Raw genomic sequence first — 12,942 nt, 5'->3', positions numbered from 1 at the left:
AGGCGCCAAAATTCAAAAACAATATGTAAAATATAGGAAAAACAGTAATTTTTGACATTTATGAAGTTCCAGACCTGACACATAGATGGCGCCATTTTAGGGTCAGTTAGGTCAAATTATGCTTAAAATTCAAGAAAAATACGTAAATTAACCCAGAATCTTCCCAGAATCTTGTAATTTTTGACATTTCTGAAGTTCCAGACCTGTCATTTAGATGGCGCCATTTTTGAGTCAAAATAGGCGCCGAAATTCAAAAACAATATGTAAAATAAAGGAAAAAACAGTAATTTTTGACATTTCTGAAGTTCCAGACCTGACACATAGATGACGCCATTTTAGGGTCAGGTCAGGTCAAATTATGCTTAAAATTCAAGAAAAATACGTAAATTAACCCAGAATCTTCCCAGAATCTTGTAATTTTTGACATTTCTGAAGTTCCAGACCTGTCATTTAGATGGCGCCATTTTTGAGTCAAAATAGGCGCCGAAATTCAAAAACAATATGTAAAATAAAGGAAAAAACAGTAATTTTTGACATTTCTGAAGTTCCAGACCTGACACATAGATGACGCCATTTTAGGGTCAGGTCAGGTCAAATTATGCTTAAAATTCAAGAAAAATACGTAAATGAACCCAGAATCTTGTAATTTTTGACATTTATGAAGTTCCAGACCTGACACATAGATGGCGCCACTTTTGGGTCAAAATGGGCGCCAAATTTCAAAAAAAATATGTAAATAAAGTAAAAACCAGTAATTTTTGACATTTGTGAAGTTCCAGACCTGTCATATAGATGGCGCCACTAAATTATGTTTTCGACTAACAGGTGGCGATACCAACATTAATAGTTACAGAAAGCTGTAATTTTTTTGACTTTCAAGTTTAGGTAACTGTTCTACAGATGGCGCCAGCATTGCTACAAATACAGGAACCTGTAGTTGTTTTTTGACATTTGACATCTTGACCTAATCTATAGGTCTAAAGATCAGCAATAGAATGGACTTCAAAGTTGATAATAAAGCTTTATTTTTATTATATATCGCAAATGGATTGTGTTTAAGCATAACGTTTGAATGGTTATGCAACCGCTTAAACTAATTGTTGCCGAACTTTCGTCTTTCCTTTGCATTCTTGAATAACGGAAATATAGATGGATTATTTTTGTGCATGAATTTTAAATTGTTATGCAACCATGAAAACACTAATTATTTTCTTTTTTCGGAGTTTTTTCAGATTATTGAAAGTCTGACACAAAACCTGTCCGTAACTGCGGCGTTCTCGCCAAACGCTACAGCTTGAAAAATCTAAAATTCGCATAGTCTAAATGTCCGAGAAAAATCGAAATTAAATGAAAACGAACAAAAGTTCGGACCGAACTAACATTAATCGAAAGTGGATGTCATAATTTTAAGTCCCTAACTAAACGGGATCTAAAACCCTTTCGAAACTGTGGCGTTCGAATTTTGATGAAAATTATTCCAAGTCCAAAGTCGGAACTGAAGCGTTCACATTGAACGCTACAGTTTCGAGAATCTATTCGGAACTGAAGCGTTCACATTGAACGCTACAGTTTCGAGAATCTATTCGGAACTGAAGCGTTCACATTGAACGCTACAGTTTCGAGAATCTATTCGGAACTGAGGCGTTCACTTTGAACGTTACAGTTTCGAGAATTTATTCGGAACTGAAGCGTTCACATTGAACGTTACAGTTTCGAAAGGACAAAATTAACAAAGACCAAAAGTCCGAGAAAAATTGAAATTAAATGAAAATGAACAAAAGTTCGGACCGAACTAACATTAATCGAAAGTGGATGTCATAATTTTAAGTCCCTAACTGAACGGGATCTAAAACCCTTTCGAAACTGTGGCGTTCGAATTTTGATGAAAATTATTCTAAGTCCAAAGTCGGAACTGAAGCGTTCACATTGAACGCTACAGTTTCGAAAATCTATTCGGAACTGAAGCGTTCACACTGGCGATTGCTTATGCAACCATGAAAGCACAAATATGAAACGCTACAGTTTCGAAAACTCATTCGGAACTGAAGCGTTCACACTGGCGATTGTTTATGCAACCATGAAAGCACAAAAATGAAACGCCACAGTTGCGAAAACTCATTCGGAACTGATGCGTTTACACCGAACGCTACAGTTTTGAAACCTCGTTCGGAACTGATGCGTTCAAAAATGTCGAAATTTTTACAAGTCCAGTTTCGGAACTGTAGCGACTGCATGGACTTAGCGCGAAAAGGACACATTCAGTGGGAACTGTAGCGGTAGGGACCCGTAAAAAAAGTAAAAAAAATAATAAAATATTTTATTTTTTGCTTTTTACCTTCCGTATACACAATTTTTTTTTTTTTTTTTTTTTTTTTTTTTTTTAAGTCCAAATTGGGAACTGTAGCGGTCAACAGAAAAAAAAACTTTTTCCATCAACCACATACAATTCCCATTTTTAATATAATATTATTATTTATATTAATATTATAATTATTCATAATATATTACTGAACATTTGCTTCTCCTCAGTTTCGTTCTTTGGTTTCCAATATCATTCACTCGATCATATTTAATTCAAGCTTGTTATCGGAGGAGAAACAAGTCTTTCACAATTTTCACCAGTTCTGCTTACCATGTGACGGATCTTTTGTTTTTCAACGGGCGGAACAATAATCGAGATTTTTACTGCTTGGTGTTTCGGGCTTTGTGTTTTATTTTATAGATCCGTCACATTATTCAAGTAAATTATTCAATTCAATTTGTCGTCTGCATTAGAGTCAAGATTATTAATTTCATCTCATTTGCAGACGACTTTGGATAAGAGCACTGGGTGGTCACGTTTTTTAACTAGCGGTGAATTAGCTAATTCGTTCGCAAAATGCACGTTACAGGCGGACTAATTCACATTTCGCTATTCATCGAGAAATTTTTATTCACAGCGGTATATTGTCTTTCTAGAGACTTACCACTTTTTATTTCATCGATGTATTTTTATTTTTAATTTAGCATAATATCATTAAACGGGGTCGCGATGTACGAGAGGTAACAGATCGTACGGACGCGCACATTTGATTTCATGTCAATCCATTCATCGTGCGTACTTGTCCGTCATCGCTGCCACTTACCATCACTACTCCCTATATATGCCACCGCGGCAGCGATCAGCTCTGAATCGCTCGATGCGTGAAACGATCGAAATCCCATAGTGCGCCGGCCGCTCGCTATGGGCGAGGGGTAGAGTAAAACGGTCTGATCGCTCGGTGCAAAAGTCCGTTTGGGTACTTAGAGACGGAATTTTAAAATTCTGATTTCGCAGATCAATTTCAAGGATTATTAGGACTCGAATGCTGTCGACCATGTTTTGTAAAAAAAGTTTTTTACGTTTTTACGGCAATTTGACTGAACGCTACAGTTTCGAAAAAAAGTCGGAACTGTGGCGTTCGATCGAAATTTTTCCAAGTCCGAAGTCGAAACTGTAGCGGTCGACCAAAATTTTTCTAAGTCCGATTCGAAACTGAGGCGTTCGACCGAAATTTTTCCAAGTCCAATTCGAAACTGTAGCGTTCGAACAAAATTTTTCTAAGTCCGAAGTCGAAACTGTAGCGTTCGGCGCTCATTCGTCTAAGTCCGAACTCGGAAGTGTAGCGGTTGACAAATTTACATTGACCAAAAGTCCGAGAAAAATCGAAATTAAATCCAAACGAACAAATGTTTGGGTCGAACTAGCATCGATAGAAGGTAGATTTTATAATTTCAAGCTCCTAATTAAACGGGATCTAAAACCCTCTGGAAACTGAGGCGTTCGAAATTTTGATGAAAATTTTTCTAAGTCCGAAATAGGAACTGTGGCGGTCGAGCGAAATTTTTCTAAGTCCGTAGTCGAAACTGAGGTGTTCGAATTTTTGATAAAAATTTTTCTAAGTCTCATGTTGGAACTGTGGCGGTCGAGCGAAATTTTTCCAAGTCCGAAGTCGAAACTGTAGCGTTCGAACGAAATTTTTCTAAGTCCGAAGTCGAAACTGTAGCGTTCGGCGCTCATTCGTCTAAGTCCGAAGTCGGAAGTGTAGCGGTTGACAAATTTACATTGACCAAAAGTACGAGAAAAATCGAAATTAAATGCAAACGAACAAATGTTTGGGTCGAACTAACATCGATAGAAGGTAGATTTTATAATTTCAAGCTTCTAATTAAACGGGATCTAAAACCCTCTGGAAACTGAGGCGTTCGAAATTTTGATGAAAATTTTTCTAAGTCCGAAATAGGAACTGTGGCGGTCGAGCGAAATTTTTCTAAGTCCGTAGTCGAAACTGAGGTGTTCGAATTTTTGATAAAAATTTTTCTAAGTCTCATGTTGGAACTGTGGCGGTCGAGCGAAATTTTTCCAAGTCCGAAGTCGAAACTGTAGCGTTCGAACGAAATTTTTCTAAGTCCGAAGTCGAAACTGTAGCGGTCGACCAAAATTTTTCTAAGTCCGATTCGAAACTGAGGCGTTCGACCGAAATTTTTCTAAGTCCAATTCGAAACTGTGGCGGTCGAGCGAAATTTTTCTAAGTCCGAAGTCGAAACTGTAGCGTTCGGCGCTCATTCGTCTAAGTCCGAAGTCGGAAGTGTAGCGGTTGATAAATTTACATTGACCAAAAGTCCCAGAAAAATCGAAATTAAATGCAAACGAACAAAAGTTACGGTCGAACTAACACCAAACAAGGGTGGCTGTGATAATTTCAAACCCCTAACTAAACGGGATCTAAAACCCTCTGGAAACTGAGGCGTTCGAAATTTTGATGAAAATTATTCTAAGTCCGAAGTCGGAACTGAGGTGTTCGGTCGAAATGCCGTAAAAACGTAAAAAATATTTTTTTCAAAACACCGTTAACGGCATTCGAGTCCTAATGACCCTTGAAATTGATCTGCGAAATCAGAATTTTAAAATTCCGTCTCTAAGTACCCAAACGGACTTTTGCACCGAGCGATCAGACCGATTTACCCGACCCCTCGCCCATAGCGAGCGGCCGGCGCGCTATGGGATTTCGACCGTTTCGCGCATCGAGTGATTCAGAGCTGAACGCTGCCGCGCTGGCATATATAGGGATAGTAGTGGTGGTATGTAGCAGCGGACAAAAGCGTACGATCGAAATGTGATTTTATGTGCGTCCGATTATCTTGTTACCTCTCGTACACCGCGACTTACCCGTAGTTGGGACGATGGCCGGAATGTGTACCCTGTGGACCCACCATCGTTTGAGGGATGACAAATCTTGCCATTGACCATGCACAGCGAGATTGCGGATGCGGCGAGCGTTTCTATGTTAGCGGTCCAAATGCAATCAAAGATTTTATGTGTTCGTGTCAGAACGACCAAAAATTAACAAATGCGTCAACTCACTAAAGTCCGAGCGAGAATTTTGAAATAAATAAAATTTCATAAACTCGTAACGTGTGAATATTTCTAAAGAGAAATCTCACAATAAACCGTCGCTTTCAATCTAGCGAAGAGTATGGAGAATGTTTGAACTTTTGCTTGTCGACGACGATATTTTTTCTTTACGATAAAATTTCAAGTCGATGTGCCCAAAAATCTCTAAATTTTGAACTGGGAAATTATTTCTTCGTCCGATGAATCGCATTGATCTCTGTTTTTGACGAAAAAAAGACGGATAAAATGCAGCATTCAATCAAGGATATAAAATAAAAGAAAAATTTTCCGTAAAAACTATATTACAATGGAGGATTATGTTTCTACTTTTCGTCCGATGAGTCGCAACAAAAATAAGTAATCCATCCGTCGTTGTTCGTTTAGTCGATCTGAATGCACTGTAAAAATTTATTAAAGTAAAATGTTACGTTTGCATTTCATGAATTTTGACAAACGTGTACCGAAATGTGTACAAATTATTTATTTCGACGACGACGACAACTTAGAACGGATGAATAAAATTAATTGTTGCAAGATTCAAACAAGGATGAAAAAGTCATAGAAAATTATTCCGTAACCATGATATTGGATTATTTTTTCTTCACTCTCTCCTCCGATGAGTCGCAACAAATAAAAATCCATAAATCAATTCATCCGTCGTTGTTCGTTTAGTCGATCTGAATGCACTGTAAAAATTTATTAAAGTAAAAATGTTACGTTGCATTTCATGAATTTTGACAAACGTGTACCCCGAAGTGTGTACAAATTATTTATTTCGACGACGACGACAACTTAGAACGGATGAATAAGAATAAAATTGTTGCAGGAGATTCAATCAAGGATGATGTGAAAAAAATGTCGAAAAATTTTCCATCCAGAAAGATCGCGTGGCGTTACGTCTCTTCTTACGAGGTTTTCGTTTCGCAGACACGCACACTTTCTTCAAAACAATAATAGGAAAGTGTTCAGTTTTTTATAAGAGCAGCAGGTGTCTTTCCGAAATTCTACGATTATTGTAGCTTATATGACTAGAAGGAAAGAAAGACTAAAACTCTCTTATTTTAAAACAAGAACGCAGTTCCCTGGTTGATCCTGCCAGTAGTCATATGCTTGTCTCAAAGATTAAGCCATGCATGTCTCAGTACAAGCCAAATTAAGGTGAAACCGCGAAAGGCTCATTAAATCAGTTATGGTTCCTTAGATCGTACCCACATTTACTTGGATAACTGTGGTAATTCTAGAGCTAATACATGCAAACAGAGCTCCAACCGGAAACGGAAGGAGCGCTTTTATTAGATCAAAACCAATCGGTGGCGGTCTCCGTCATCGTACAACTTGGTGACTCTGAATAACTTTACGCTGATCGCACGGTCTCGCACCGGCGACGCATCTTTCAAATGTCTGCCTTATCAACTGTCGATGGTAGGTTCTGCGCCTACCATGGTTGTAACGGGTAACGGGGAATCAGGGTTCGATTCCGGAGAGGGAGCCTGAGAAACGGCTACCACATCCAAGGAAGGCAGCAGGCGCGCAAATTACCCACTCCCGGCACGGGGAGGTAGTGACGAAAAATAACGATACGGGACTCATCCGAGGCCCCGTAATCGGAATGAGTACACTCTAAACCCTTTAACGAGGATCAATTGGAGGGCAAGTCTGGTGCCAGCAGCCGCGGTAATTCCAGCTCCAATAGCGTATATTAAAGTTGTTGCGGTTAAAAAGCTCGTAGTCGAATCTGTGTCCCGCGCCGCCGGTTCATCGTTCGCGGTGTCAACTGGCGTGCCGCGGGACGTCCTGCCGGTGGGCTTAGCTCGAGAGGGCGGCCCAACTCAATCCCGCCGCGGTGCTCTTCATTGAGTGTCGAGGTGGGCCGGCACGTTTACTTTGAACAAATTAGAGTGCTTAAAGCAGGCTAAAACTTCGCCTGAATACTGTGTGCATGGAATAATGGAATAGGACCTCGGTTCTATTTTGTTGGTTTTCGGAACCCCGAGGTAATGATTAATAGGAACGGATGGGGGCATTCGTATTGCGACGTTAGAGGTGAAATTCTTGGATCGTCGCAAGACGGACAGAAGCGAAAGCATTTGCCAAAAACGCTTTCATTGATCAAGAACGAAAGTTAGAGGTTCGAAGGCGATCAGATACCGCCCTAGTTCTAACCATAAACGATGCCAGCTAGCGATCCGCCGACGTTCTTCCGATGACTCGGCGGGCAGCTTCCGGGAAACCAAAGCTTTTGGGTTCCGGGGGAAGTATGGTTGCAAAGCTGAAACTTAAAGGAATTGACGGAAGGGCACCACCAGGAGTGGAGCCTGCGGCTTAATTTGACTCAACACGGGAAACCTCACCAGGCCCGGACACCGGAAGGATTGACAGATTGAGAGCTCTTTCTTGATTCGGTGGGTGGTGGTGCATGGCCGTTCTTAGTTGGTGGAGCGATTTGTCTGGTTAATTCCGATAACGAACGAGACTCTAGCCTGCTAAATAGGCGTATTTCGACATCCCAAAGGCCCGTCGATCCTGGGTTCGCCCGGTGGTCGTGCGCGGTTTTTACTGTCGGCGTACAAACAATTCTTCTTAGAGGGACAGGCGGCTTCTAGCCGCACGAGATTGAGCAATAACAGGTCTGTGATGCCCTTAGATGTTCTGGGCCGCACGCGCGCTACACTGAAGGAATCAGCGTGTCCTCCCTGACCGAGCGGTCCGGGTAACCCGCTGAACCTCCTTCGTGCTAGGGATTGGGGCTTGCAATTGTTCCCCATGAACGAGGAATTCCCAGTAAGCGTGAGTCATAAGCTCGCGTTGATTACGTCCCTGCCCTTTGTACACACCGCCCGTCGCTACTACCGATTGAATGATTTAGTGAGGTCTTCGGACCGGTACGCGATGGCGTTTCGACGTCGTCGATGTCGCTGGGAAGATGACCAAACTTGATCATTTAGAGGAAGTAAAAGTCGTAACAAGGTTTCCGTAGGTGAACCTGCGGAAGGATCATTAACGTGTCCTCGTACACACGAATTTTGACATATGTATAATTTATTATTATGCATTTTTATTTGATCGTGTCGATGTACACTTTATGTTTTTACAACACCGTCGTCGATGACATGGAGTCGACGGCACGATCTTTTGTCGTGCCGTTGCTTGTTTCTTTTTGAAACACCGTGTGTACGACGTTTTGAACTACGAATCGTACATATTCGGAAAAACAATAGCGTTACGCTGGCCCGCAGCGCCGGTCCTTGCGATCGAGTTTTTCACCTTTTTTGAACGAGAAAAACCGAATTCGCTCGGGCATACGGCTGTTTCTTCGGGTACCTAGATTTTTTGATTTTTTTTGTACTATCTCTCGATCTTTTCCAATGATGGAAAAAAGGAGGGACGCTTTCGGTTTTTCGACCGGATCGCGGAAAGTTGTGAACTCCACCGCGAAAGTCGAAAGACGTTAGAAGTCCTCTTTTTTCGGACACACGGAGAGGATGTAGCAGAGTAGTCGAGAAAGAAGAAAATCGCAGGTGTCGAATTAGGTTACGACTCCGTGGGTTTTAAATGATTTACGCCCGGCTACGGGACCGGCGAGAAACGCTCCCGATTTTACGATTCGCGTGAATGATGTTCGTCGTTAGACGCTTCAAAGAGTTTTTTGAAAGCGCCGTTAAACGAGCGATCACACACACATCACACCTTGCTTTTTTAATGTTTTTGGTAGATGTGGTAAAGTGATTTCGTTAGAAACGGTAAAATTCTCTTTACGGAGCGTACGACTGCACCATTTCAAAATTATATACACCGTCAATCGTCATTAAGTCACGATATAGAACGGTAAACTTGAGGATTTTATGTTAGACGCTCAGTCTGGCACGTCTATAGATTTTTTCGTCAAAATTCACGATCTGTCTTCGGTTTGGCGACGAAAAAATATAGAAAGAAAATTGAAACACGAACACAAAGACCGCCCGCGAAAATCTCTTTTCGCTTACGGCGGATACTAATTCGCTTTTTCATAACGAGTACGATGATGTAATGATGTGTTGATTCCGATCGATCAAAAACCGTCTCTTCGTCACACTTTTTAAAGTGCTTGACACACGCACACTAAATGAAAGACACAATAAAGGAAAACTACCGAAAATGTAGTTTATGAGAGAAAGCAGCATTATTTATTAAAATTATTGCTGAGAAAAAGGAAATTGGCAAATTCCTAATTAAAATCGTATCGAACATGTCCCATCTTCACACATACATGCTCGTACTTTGCGTGTAAAAGCGGAGACCGCGTGAAAAAGAAAAGTGCTTCTTTTTCGGTGCGCGGATGACAAATTTGTGTTTGGGTTAATATTTTTTTTAATTTTTTCGTACGCGTAAAACTGAGACCGACGATCGCGTTCCCTTTCAGACGAGAAAGTACGGACGAAAGACAATTAAGAGCGAGAATCATAAATATCCATACCACAACACCGAAATTTTAGACGTGGCACGTTTCGGAACCACGAAGATCATTTTCGTTTCGGATGTACGCACGTACGCAAAAATTTTTGCAAGACGTGTATAGACAGCTGGACGATCGGCATGATCGGGGTTCTTGTGGAACGAGCGTTTAAATTTTAAAAAGATTACCCTGAACGGTGGATCACTTGGCTCGTGGGTCGATGAAGAACGCAGCTAATTGCGCGTCAACTTGTGAACTGCAGGACACATGAACATCGACATTTCGAACGCACATTGCGGTCCTCGGATATAATGTTCCCGGACCACTCCTGGCTGAGGGTCGTGTCAATTTCAAAGACTGCTCGGTTTTCGTTTTCGGACGAAAACGTCGGAGCGTGTTGGATGTGTTGCGACGCGTCGAATAGGTACTCATTAATGTACGTGATCGTCACTTACGTCACGATATAACGACGCACGCCTCGAACGTGTGCCGAGACGTTTACTCGAGCGTGTTTTTTCGTCAAAAAGGACGGGACGGGTATGCTTTGTATTTTTTTTTTACAAAGTCCGTCGGACGTCCACCTTGCGAATCATAAATACGAAAGTGTTTACGTCGGCACATGTTCTTGCGTGGTGTGTCGTAGAATCGTGTGTTTGTGTGCGTTTCTCGTGCAGCGAGTAAATTTGCGCGACATCTTAAGACGCGAAAGCGACCAACTACTACTTGTTGTAGTTGTTGGCTGGTCTTTCGGCGTAGCACGTCCTATTTCTTCAACATGTCGTCATTTAAAAAAAAAAATGGCGTTTTAAGGTTGAGAACGTTATAGACGGTCGTCGTGTCCGAGACGTGTAATGCAAATCGCGACAGACGTCAGATCGTAAGCGTTTCTGTAAACTTAGCCATTTTTTAAAAAGAAAAATGACGAACACGTATAGCAAGGAATGGGAGACGTGTCGTGATCGTCGAAATGACCGAATGAAAAATTTTTATTTTTCATATGCGACCTCAGAGCAGGTGAGACTACCCGCTGAATTTAAGCATATTACTAAGCGGAGGAAAAGAAACTAACTAGGATTCCCTCAGTAGCGGCGAGCGAACAGGGAGAAGCCCAGCACCGAATCCCGCGGCCGAAACCGGACGCCGGGAAATGTGGTGTTAGGGAGGATCCGTCATCCCGAGATCGTGCGGCGCGTCCAAGTCCATCTTGAACGGGGCCACAGCCCATAGAGGGTGCCAGGCCCGTAGCGACCGCTGCCGATAACGGGAGGATCTCTCCTCAGAGTCGGGTTGCTTGAGAGTGCAGCCCTAAGTGGGTGGTAAACTCCATCTAAGGCTAAATATGACCACGAGACCGATAGCGAACAAGTACCGTGAGGGAAAGTTGAAAAGAACTTTGAAGAGAGAGTTCAATAGTACGTGAAACCGTTCAGGGGTAAACCTGAGAAACCCGAAAGGTCGAAAGGGGAGATTCAGCGTGACTCGATGGCGGCGCTGGACGATCGTGTGACAGATGGCGTACGCGTCGTTTGCACCTTTCGTTTTGTCGATCTGCCGTCGAACGCGTGCACTTCTCCCCCTGTAGGACGTCGCGATCCGTTGAGTGCCGGTCTAAGGCCCGCGGTGGAGCTCGTTCGGACGGTTCGCCGTTCGCCGAATGAACCCGTGGTGTTTCCCGATCGGCTCGCTCGACGGTATACAGATGGCGCGGGGCCGCTACACAGTTAGCGTCCGACCTTCGGCAAGCGCGCCCGTCGTGATGGTGATCGGACCTGGTGCCGGTCCCGTCCCCGGGTGGCTGTTCGCTGAGGTGTTCTCGGACAGACCTCGTTGAAACGCCGATCTGCGACGCTATAGCTTTGGGTACTTTCAGGACCCGTCTTGAAACACGGACCAAGGAGTCTAGCATGTGCGCGAGTCATTGGGATTTAACTAAACCTAAAGGCGCAATGAAAGTGAAGGTCCGCCTTGCGCGGACCAAGGGAGGATGGGCGGTCGTTACGGCTGCCGCCCCGCACTCCCGGGGCGTCTCGTTCTCATTGCGAGAAGAGGCGCACCAAGAGCGTACACGCTGGGACCCGAAAGATGGTGAACTATGCCTGGTCAGGACGAAGTCAGGGGAAACCCTGATGGAGGTCCGTAGCGATTCTGACGTGCAAATCGATCGTCGGAACTGGGTATAGGGGCGAAAGACTAATCGAACCATCTAGTAGCTGGTTCCCTCCGAAGTTTCCCTCAGGATAGCTGGCGCTCATAGCATACGAGTTTCATCCGGTAAAGCGAATGATTAGAGGCATTGGGGTCGAAACGGCCTCAACCTATTCTCAAACTTTAAATGGGTGAGATCTCCGGCTTGCTCGAACTATTGAAGCCGCGAGACTCGAATCAGAGTGCCAAGTGGGCCATTTTTGGTAAGCAGAACTGGCGCTGTGGGATGAACCAAACGCCGAGTTAAAGCGCCTAAATCGACGCTTATGGGATACCATGAAAGGCGTTGGTAACTTAAGACATCAGGACGGTGGCCATGGAAGTCGGAATCCGCCAAGGAGTGTGTAACAACTCACCTGCCGAAGTTACTAGCCCTGAAAATGGATGGCGCTGAAGCGTCGTGCTTATACTCGGCCGTCAGAGGCATGTGCGGTCAGGTTATTAAATTAACCGGCCATGAAGCCCTGACGAGTAGGAGGGTCGCGGCGGTGAGCGCAGAAGGACTGGCCGTGAGGCCGTCTGGAGCCGCCGTCGGTGCAGATCTTGGTGGTAGTAGCAAATACTCCAGCGAGGCCCTGGAGGACTGACGTGGAGAAGGGTTTCGTGTGAACAGCCGTTGCACACGAGTCAGTCGATCCTAAGCCCTAGGCGAAAGCCGATGTTGATGTGGTGTAGATTTTTGTCGTTGGTCGCAATTCGCAATTGTTGACGGAAACGTACGGAATTGTGCACACACCCGATGGGCGAAAGGGAATCCGGTTCCTATTCCGGAACCCGGCAGCGGAACCGTTTATAATTCGGGCCCTCGAAAGAGAGTTCGTCGGGGCAACCCAAAAGGACCCGGAGACGCCGTCGGGAGATCCGGGAAGAGTTTTCTTTTCTGCATGAGCGT

At 43.6% G+C, this 12,942-nt stretch overlaps 3 non-coding genes across 3 annotated transcripts in view; all 3 read left to right on the top strand.

Annotated features, from left to right (window-relative positions):
- Positions 1 to 6,492: 6,492 nt before the first annotated feature.
- On the top strand, positions 6,493 to 8,413 carry LOC148165478 (small subunit ribosomal RNA). Its single transcript, XR_015771439.1, has one exon. It is a non-coding gene; the product is annotated as a small subunit ribosomal RNA (ribosomal RNA).
- A 1,617-nt stretch (positions 8,414 to 10,030) lies between these two features.
- On the top strand, positions 10,031 to 10,187 carry LOC148165477 (5.8S ribosomal RNA). The gene has a single exon (XR_015771436.1). It is a non-coding gene; the product is annotated as a 5.8S ribosomal RNA (ribosomal RNA).
- A 658-nt stretch (positions 10,188 to 10,845) lies between these two features.
- Positions 10,846 to 12,942, top strand: part of LOC148165476 (large subunit ribosomal RNA) — a 4,040-nt gene continuing 1,943 nt past the window's right edge. The window contains exon 1 of the ribosomal RNA XR_015771441.1: positions 10,846 to 12,942. This exon is cut by the window's right edge and continues 1,943 nt beyond it. This is a non-coding gene — a ribosomal RNA (large subunit ribosomal RNA).

Source organism: Gnatocerus cornutus, unplaced genomic scaffold (genome assembly GCF_029298725.1).
Source record: "Gnatocerus cornutus isolate USDA-ARS CGAHR unplaced genomic scaffold, icGnaCorn1.1 ctg00000305.1, whole genome shotgun sequence".
In the NCBI taxonomy this organism is placed as follows: domain Eukaryota; kingdom Metazoa; phylum Arthropoda; class Insecta; order Coleoptera; family Tenebrionidae; genus Gnatocerus; species Gnatocerus cornutus.
The sequence above is the reverse complement of the archived record's forward strand: the minus strand, read 5'-3'. Positions and strand labels throughout refer to the sequence as shown.